This window comes from Hemitrygon akajei, unplaced genomic scaffold (genome assembly GCF_048418815.1).
Source record: "Hemitrygon akajei unplaced genomic scaffold, sHemAka1.3 Scf000059, whole genome shotgun sequence".
NCBI classification, from domain to species: Eukaryota; Metazoa; Chordata; class Chondrichthyes; order Myliobatiformes; family Dasyatidae; genus Hemitrygon; species Hemitrygon akajei.
Window position 1 is genome coordinate 2,761,312 of NW_027331945.1, and position 9,024 is coordinate 2,770,335.

Consider the following 9,024-nt stretch of genomic DNA (forward strand, 5'->3'; position numbering starts at 1 on the left):
ACAGACTCAGCACTAACCCCTGTGGACACCACTAGCCACAGGCTTCTAGTTGGAGACAACCAGCGCACTACCACTCTCTGGCCACTCCACTGATACAATGTCGAATCTAATGAACTACGTCATCAGGAATATCAAGCAAATTAACCTCCTGACCAACTTCCCAATGTGGGAAGTTGCAAAAAGTCTTGTGAAAGTCCACATAAAAACATCCATCACCTTTCCTTCATCAGCCTCTTGGTAACCTACTCAAGAAACCCAGTACATTCAGTTAAATATGACCTGCCTTGCACAAAGCCTTGTTGACAATCTCTAACCAACTCTCTTTAGCCAAATACTTATATATCCTGTTCTTTGCAATGCTAACTAATAATTCACCCACTACTGATGTCAGGCTGACTGGCTTATAATCTCCTGGCCTATTTTTAGAGGCTTTCTTGAACAATGGAACACATTTAACTATCCTCCGATTCTCTGGCACACACCCTTGCCTAAGGATATTTGAAATCTCTCTAACAGGACCACTGCAACTTCTACACTAGTCTTCCACAAAGGCTAGGGGACATCATGATAGGGCTTATTTGCCTCAAAACAGCAAGCACTTCCTCCTCTGGAATCTGGATATGGTTCATGACCTCATTACTCTTTTGCTGCAGTTCTTCAGAGCTGCAGCATATCTGTATGTGTAACATATCTGTACTTTGATAAGGGATTTACAATTAACTTTGAACACTGAACTGCATACACCTTATTTGTGTCTTCTTTTGCCTTACCGGACTCTTATTATCTCTCAATAACAGAGGTACCCTAAACCTGTGGGCTTTGCCTTTTATTCTAACAGGAGCATACAGATTCTGTACACTGAATATTTCACTTTTGAAAGCCTCCCATTCACCAGGCATCTCTACCCTGTCAAAACCACATTTAGCGAATCCCGTCTAATGCCATCAAAATTTGTTTTTCTCCAATTTAGATTTTCTCCTTGCCATCCCAATTTCCTTTTCAGCCATCCCCTATACTTTTTATCCTGTCTGTATCTATGAAATATCTTTCTTCTTTCTACCTAACCCTCGACATTTCCCTCACCATATTAGGTTGTCTGTACCTGTTACCTTTGGTTCTTACATTGATGGAAATATGACAGTTCTGAATTCTTGTTATTTTTTCATAAAACATCGTGACAGAATTAAACCATTTGGCCCATTGAATCTGCTCTGCCATAATCCTAATCTCCAGCATCTCCCTATAACATTTGAACCCTTACTAATCGATAATCTATTAACCTCTGCTGTATCTATACCAAAAGACTTTATCTTTCCAGCCATCTATGACAATGAACTCCACAGATTTACCACCACATAGCTCAATAAATTTCTCCTCATCACCCCTCCCCCAACCTCATTCCTGTAAACTCCAGTGAGTACAGACACAGAGCCATCAAATGATCCTTAGGTGTACTTTAACCCTTTCACTCACAGAAAAATTTTCATGAACCTCCTCTGGATGCTTTCCAATACCAGCACATCATTTCATAGGTAAGGATCCCAAAGCTACTGAAAATATTCTAAATACAGTCCAGTAAATACCTTATAAATTCTCAGTGTTACATTCTTGCTTTGATATTTTTGTCGTCTAAATAAATGCTATTATTGGATTTAACTTCCTTGCTGTCAGTTCAACTTGGAATTTAACCACGAGGATTCCCAGGTCCGTTTGCACCTCTAACTGCATTCAGCATACCACAGTTGCTGAGGAGATGCTCGGTTGTGTGTAGCAGGAGAGGGATTTCATAAGGTCGAGACTTTCCAGAATTTGGTGAGAAGCGGTGAAAGTTTGCTTGTGCTACTGCATGAGGTGGGGGGGGGGGTGGTTGGCTGGGTGGAATTTGGGTGGAGCTTAAACTCAAGTTGCAGGGGGATGGGAACCAGAGCAATGGATCACATAGTGGAGAGGTTGTGGGGAAATATATTGTTACGCCTATATATGAAATCGGGAATCAAAAGGTTGAGCATGAAAGGTTAATTTTCTGAGTTCTGTACATTTCAGTTTAAATTTTAATGCAACGAGTATTATAGGAGAAGCAGCTGAGCTCAGGGCATGGGCAAGCATATGGAATAATGACTCCATGGCCATTAATAAGACTTTGTTGCAGAAGGGGCAGGACTGGCTGCTCAGTATTCCATGGATCTGTAGTTTTAGACACAGCAAAGCAGAAAGGATTGAAGGGGAGAGTGGTGGCATTACTAGTCAGGGAAAATGTCACGGCACTGTTCGAACAGGACAGGATGGAGAGATCAATGACTAAGGATAAATGGGTGGAACTAAGGGATAAAAAATGGGTGACCACATTAAAGGGATCCGATTACAAATCACTCAATAGTGAGCTGGATTTAGAGGAACAAATTTGTAGTGATCACACACTGTGACAAGAAACACAAGGTTGTGATAGTAGCTAATCTTACTTTCCACATATTGACTGGGATGCCTCTAGTGTAAAAAGACTCAATGGGATGGTTTGTTAATCAATACATGGTTTGTTAATCAAGGTCCCTCGGATCTTATGGGATGTTACAGTAGTAATTGGATTTATATACAGTATTTATGTTAGTAGTGCTTAAAAAGAGCCAAAACAAACGAAAAAGCAAACAGGTTGAGTATGTGAGTTCATTGTTCATTCATAATGCTGATGTTGGTGGGCGTTGGGAAGAAGCTACTCCTAAAACAATGAGTATTTGGTTTCATGCTCCGGAACCTCCTCCATGACGGTAGCAATGAGAAGAGGGCATGTCCTGGGTGATGGAGTCCTTAATGCTGGGTGCTGGCTTTCTGAGGCACCGTCTGTTGAAGATGTCCTCACTGCTGGGGAGGATAGCACCTTAGAGGAAGCAGGCTGTTGGCAGTTTTCTGCAGCTTTTTCTGAACCAGTACAGCCCGCACCCCCCTCCCCCACCACAATACCATTCCAGCCAGTGATGCAACCAGTTAGAATGCTCTCCGCTGTACATCTGTACAAATTTCCAAGAGTCTATGGTGACATATCAAGTCTCCTCAGATTGACAATGAAATACGGCTACTGTCATGTCTTCTTCGTAATTTCATTAATGTTTGGCCCAGGATAGATCTTCAGAGATTTTGACTTCGAGGTAGTTGAAACTGCTCACCCTTTCCACTGCTGATCCCTCAATGAAGGCTGGTATGAATTCCCTTGAGTTCCCCTTCCTGATGTCCACAGGCAATTCCTTGGTCCTACTGATGTTAAGTCCAAGGTTGTTGTTTAGACAGCACACAGTTCGCTGATCTGTCTCACTCCTGTTCACCAGCTCTTCTGCCAACAACAGCAGTGCAATCGGCAAATTTATAGATGGTGGTTGAGGCACCCATGCCCACTCTGACCCCTGACACTCGTACTTCTGCCATAATGTCTTCCACTGTGAAGATAGACACAAAATATAGTTTCAGTTCATCCGTCATTTCTTTGTCCACCATTACCTCTCCAGCAACATTTCTAGTACTTCAATGTCCACTCCCACTTCTCTTTTCCTCTTTATATATCCAAAAAAAATCTATTTGTATCCACTTTTATAAGATTGGATAGCTTACCCTCATATTTCACTTTTCACCCCTTGTTGCATTGTAAAGTTGCCTTCTGTTGGTTTTTAAAAACTTCCCAATCCTACTGCTTCACACTAATTTTGCTATCTATGCCTTGACTTTTGTTTCATTGCATTCTTTGACTTCCCTTGCCAGCTCAACCTCCCGTTAGCCACATCGTATTTTGGATTGCTTTATCCTGGACCTTCCAGATTGCTCCCCGAACATCCCACCGGTGAATATCTGCCATTACCCCGCGAGTGTTGCCTTCCAATAAACTTCAGCTTCCTCCTCTATCAAGCCTCTGTAGTGTGCTTCACTCCACTGTAATAATGATACATCTGATTTTTGCTCCTGCCTCTCAAACTACAGGGTGAATTTTGTTATGTTATTATCACTGACTCATTATACAATACCTAATCCAGAACTGCCTTCTCCCTGGTGGGCACAACCACACGCTGTTATACAAAGCCATCTCGGAGGCATTCTACTATTGCCTTCTTTTGGGATCCAGTGCTAATCTGATTTTCCCTATCCACCAGCAAAGAGAAATTCCCCGAGGCCTGGTTCTGTGGTGTATGACTCCATGACTCCCTCCCTTCCTCTCTCAGCTCTACGGTCTTACACTTTCTAACTCATCTCCCCCCCCCCCTCCACAATGCTCCTCACATTGTAGCAATACCTTGTGTTTCAACTTGTGATATTCTAGGACATGAAACCCCTCTGTCCTCCCTCTGTTTGCATCTGTTGACAAACAGGAGAAAAGAACAGGATAGAATTATCCAGAGGGATGGTCCTATTGCCTCTGTAATGCCCACGGAAGCAAGAGAAAATAATTTGGAATGTTTGGAGAGTAACTGTATATTCAGCCCCACAAAATATTTTGCATCTCTCTGACCTTCTCTTGCAATCCGCCCCCTTCTATGTATCTTCCTCTCTCTCCTAGCTGACTAGCTGATCTATCTCTCTCCTGTACACCACCTCGTCACCATTAAACTTCTGCCAACAGCTGCCAATTTGACAATTGGCAAATTTATAGATGGTGTTTGAAGCACTCACGCCCCCTGACATGCTTGCATATCGGGCACACTCACCCAATTCATCTCACTGCCCTATTCCAGGAACTCCTCTCACTCCTGTCTCTGGGTGAATTTGCATTTGTGGCTTTCAATACTTGATACCGGAGAGAGTGAAATGAATAGTCCTTTGTGTTCAATCTATGTTTCCTGTTGCCCATAATTTCCCGTCACGAAATTTCCCTTCCCCAAAACCATTCCAGAATCTGGTCATTGTTGAACGATCACCATTAATGCCTCCACAATCATCTCTGCTACTTTCAGCTACCCAAGTACCTTCCTCTTAGTAAGAGCAACTACACTCACTTTGCCCCGATACTCGATATTCTGGCATAATATTCTGGTTGCATGTCATCTTGGACAATGACTCCCATCCACACCATAATGTACTGGTTAGGCACAGGAGTACATTCAGCCAGAGACTCATTCCACCAAGATGTAACACTGAGTGTCATAGGAAGTCATTCCTGCCTGTGGCCATCAAACTTTACAACTCCTCTCTCGGAGTGTCAGACACCTTGTGCCAATAGGCTGGTCTTGGACTTATTTCCACTTAGCATGATTAACTTATTATTTAATTATTTATGGCTTTATATTGCTATATTTCTTCACTATTCTTGGTTGGTGCGGCTGTAATGAAACCCATTTTCCATCGGAATCAATAAAGCAAGTCTGCCTGTCTAATGTTGGTGTCTTTCACAGTGAAGGCCAATGCAATGTAATTATTAAGTCTGCCACCTTTTTCTATTCCCCATTACAGTCTCTGCAGGATTATTTTCCACTCTTGCCTCTATTGTACCCTTTGTAGATCTGGGAAAAAAAAAGGTTTTGGTATCTTCCTCTATATTATTGGCACATTTACCTGTTGATTTCATCCTTTCTTATTGTTTTTATTGCTTTTACTTGGTTTCTAAAGTCTGAAAGTTTCCCACTAATTACTGCTTTATTGAATGCCCCCTTTTGATTTTATGCTATCTTTGACTTCCTCTTAGCCATGATTGCCTCATCCTCTCTTCACAATATGTTTTCACCTTTGGCATTTATCTATTCTGTGCCTTCTGAATTACTCCTAGAAATTCCAGACATTGCTGCTCTGACATCATCCCTGCTAATGCCCCTTTCCAATTACTTTGTCCAAATCAACTCTCATGCCTCTGTAGTTCGCTTTTCTCCAATGTATTACTGATACGTCCGATTTTATCTTCTTCCATTCAAACTGCAAGGTGAATTCTATCACATTATGATCACAGTCTGAATACACAAGACAAAATCCAGACTTGTCTTTATCCTAGTGTGCTCAACAAGAAGTTGCTTTAAAGTCATCATACAAATTCATTCTTTTGGGATCTGACGCCAACCTGTTTTTCCCAATCTTCCTGAAAATTGAACCCGCCATGACTATCATTGCATTGCCCTTTTTACAGTACCTTTCTATCCCCTGTTGTAATTTGTAGCCGGCATCCTAGCTACTGTTCAGAGACTGGCATATAACTCCTGTCAGGGTCCTTTCACTTCTGCAGTTTCTTAGATTTACCCACAAGGATTCTGCATCCCCCCAATCCTGTAAGACCACAAGACCAGAAGCCACATGAGCAGAATTACTCCGTTCAGCCCTCCGAGTCTAATCCACCATTCCATCATGGCAGATCCCGGATCCCACTCAACCACATACACCTACATTCTTGCCATATCCATTGATGTCCTGACTGGTCAGAGAACCATCAACTTTTGCCTTAAGTATATGCATGGACCTGGCCACCACCCCAGTCTGTGGCAGAGCATTCCACAGATTCACCATTCTCTGGCAGAAACAATCCTCCTTACCTATGTGCTAAAAGGTTGGCCCACAGTTCTGAGGCTGTGCTCTCTAGTTCTGGATAACCCCACCACAGGAAACATACTCTCCAAAATCACCATGTCTAGTCCTTTCACCTTCCAATAGATTTCAATGAGATTCTTGGGCTTTTTTCTAAATTTCAGTGAGTCCAGGCTGAAAGCTGCCAATCACTCCTCATATGTCAAACCCTTCATTCCTGGAACTATCCTTGTGAACTCTCTGGACTCTTTCCAATGACAACACAACCTTTCTGAGACATAGGGCCCGGAAATGTTGACCATACTCCATGCTCAGCCTGACTAGTATCTTATAAAGGCTCACCAGTATCTCCTTGCTTTTGTGGTCTATTCCCCTTGAAGTAAATGCCAACATTGCATTTCCCTTCTTTACCACAGACACAACCTGTGAATCAAACTTCTGGGAATGCTGCAAAAGGACTCTTAAGTCACCCAAAAGAATGGACTCCAACACTTTTCCTCACAACTGAAGTGAGGTTAGGCTGAATGGCCTATAATTTCTTTTCTTGTGCCTGCCTCCATTCTTAAAGAGTGGAGTGACATTTGCAATCTTCCAGTTCTCCGGGACCATGCAAGTATCACGCGATTCTTGAAAGATCATTATAAATGTATCCATTATCTCATCAGCAACCTCTCTGGAATCTGGAATGTAGTCCGTCTGGTCCCAGTGACTTATCAACCTTAAGATGTTTGAGTTTGCCACACTCTTTTCTCCTTGTAATAGCAATGACACTCACTCCTGTCCCCTAAAACTCATGAACCACTGGCATAGCGCTTGTGTTTTTTTTTCCCACAGAGAAGAATGATGCAAAGTATCCATTAAGTTCATTTGCCATTTCTTTGTCCACCATTACTACCTCACCAGCAACGTTTCCCAGTGATCCATTATGAACTCCAATGCCACCTCTCTCTCAGAATTCTATTTCATGGCAAAGTACAGCTCCAACACCATATACCAGTTAGTTGATGGCACCACTGTTGTGAGCTGTACCAAAGTTGGTGATGAAGCAGCATATAGGAGGGAGTCAGAACTCTTTACTGAGTCATGACCTAACAACAACCTCTCACACCATGTTGATAAGACTGAAGAACTGATAGTAAACGAGGATAAGGAAACATGACAGCACCTCTACTTCCTCAGTAGTCTGCGGAGATTTGGCATGTCATCAAAAACCTTGGTAATGTTCTGTAGTTGTGTGGTGCAGTCTGCTGACTGGCTGTGTTACAGCCTGGTCAGGGAACAGCAATGCCTTTGAGCAGAAACTCCAATAAGAGGTAGTGGATTCACCCAGTACATCATGGGTAAAACCCACACAACTATTGAGCACATCTACATGAACCATGGCTGTAGAGAAATAGCATCAATCATCAAAATTCCTCATCACTAAGGCCAAGCTCTTTTCTCACTGCCACCATCAACCTGCTGAGCTCCTCCAGCATTTTGTGTATGTTCCATGTCATTCATAGCTGTTAATTTCTAACTTTGCTTCAGTTCAATTTATGTCCCGTTCAAAGTTTTTTTGTCTTTTTTTTATTCATTCAGGAGAATTTTGTAACCTCTCCTGCACTCTCCTTTTTACTTTATCCTCACTCATCCAAAATGTTGAAATGTTAAGCCTAATATTTAGGTCAAAGACAAACTTCATCCAATCCCACCGACAGCAATTTTAACTTATCACCTGTCTAAATTCCAGCACTATGTTGGTTTTGTTACCAGTAGTGAAAATCCACTGAACCACTGAATCCACTGGCTTATACTAACACACCAATTGTATATAAAGCAGTTCCTCTGCCCCTCATTGGGCTCCCAGATCACTTATCTGTTATGCTAATTGCAGCATTCAAACCACTGATCAAACTGGACAAACCAGTTCTGAGGGAGTGATCTCACCATTGCAGGACGGTTTTGTAAACACGAACTGGAGTATGCTCAGAAAGGCTGCTACCCAGGGCAGCCACATTCACATCGAGAATATGTGGATTCCATGACCAGCAAACACAGAGACAAGTACTGAGAAATTTACCATCACAGAACAAATACTCTGTCTGGCTGAAGCTGAGGTGAGGAAGACCCTGGCCAGAGTCAACCCATCCAGATCTGCAGGGCCCGATAATATACCAGGTGGGGTTCTGAAAGACTGGGCAGCCCAGCTAACTGAGTTGCTGACAGATATATTCAACATCTCACTGGAACAGTCCATTTTACCCTTAGTTTTTAAGATGGCAACGTCAGTTAGACGAGAAGCTAGACTGGACTGCCAACACAGATGCCTTGTGCAGGAAGGCACAGAGTCGACTGTACTTCCTTAGAAGGTTGGCGTCATTCAATGTCTGCAGTGAGATGCTGAAGATGTTCTATAGGTCAGTTGTGGAGAGCGCCCTCTTCTTTGTGGTGGCGTGTTGGGGAGGAAGCATTAAGAAGAGGGACGCCTCACGTCTTAATAAGCTGGTAAGGAAGGCGGGCTCTGTCGTGGGCAAAGTACTGGAGAGTTTAACATCGGTAGCT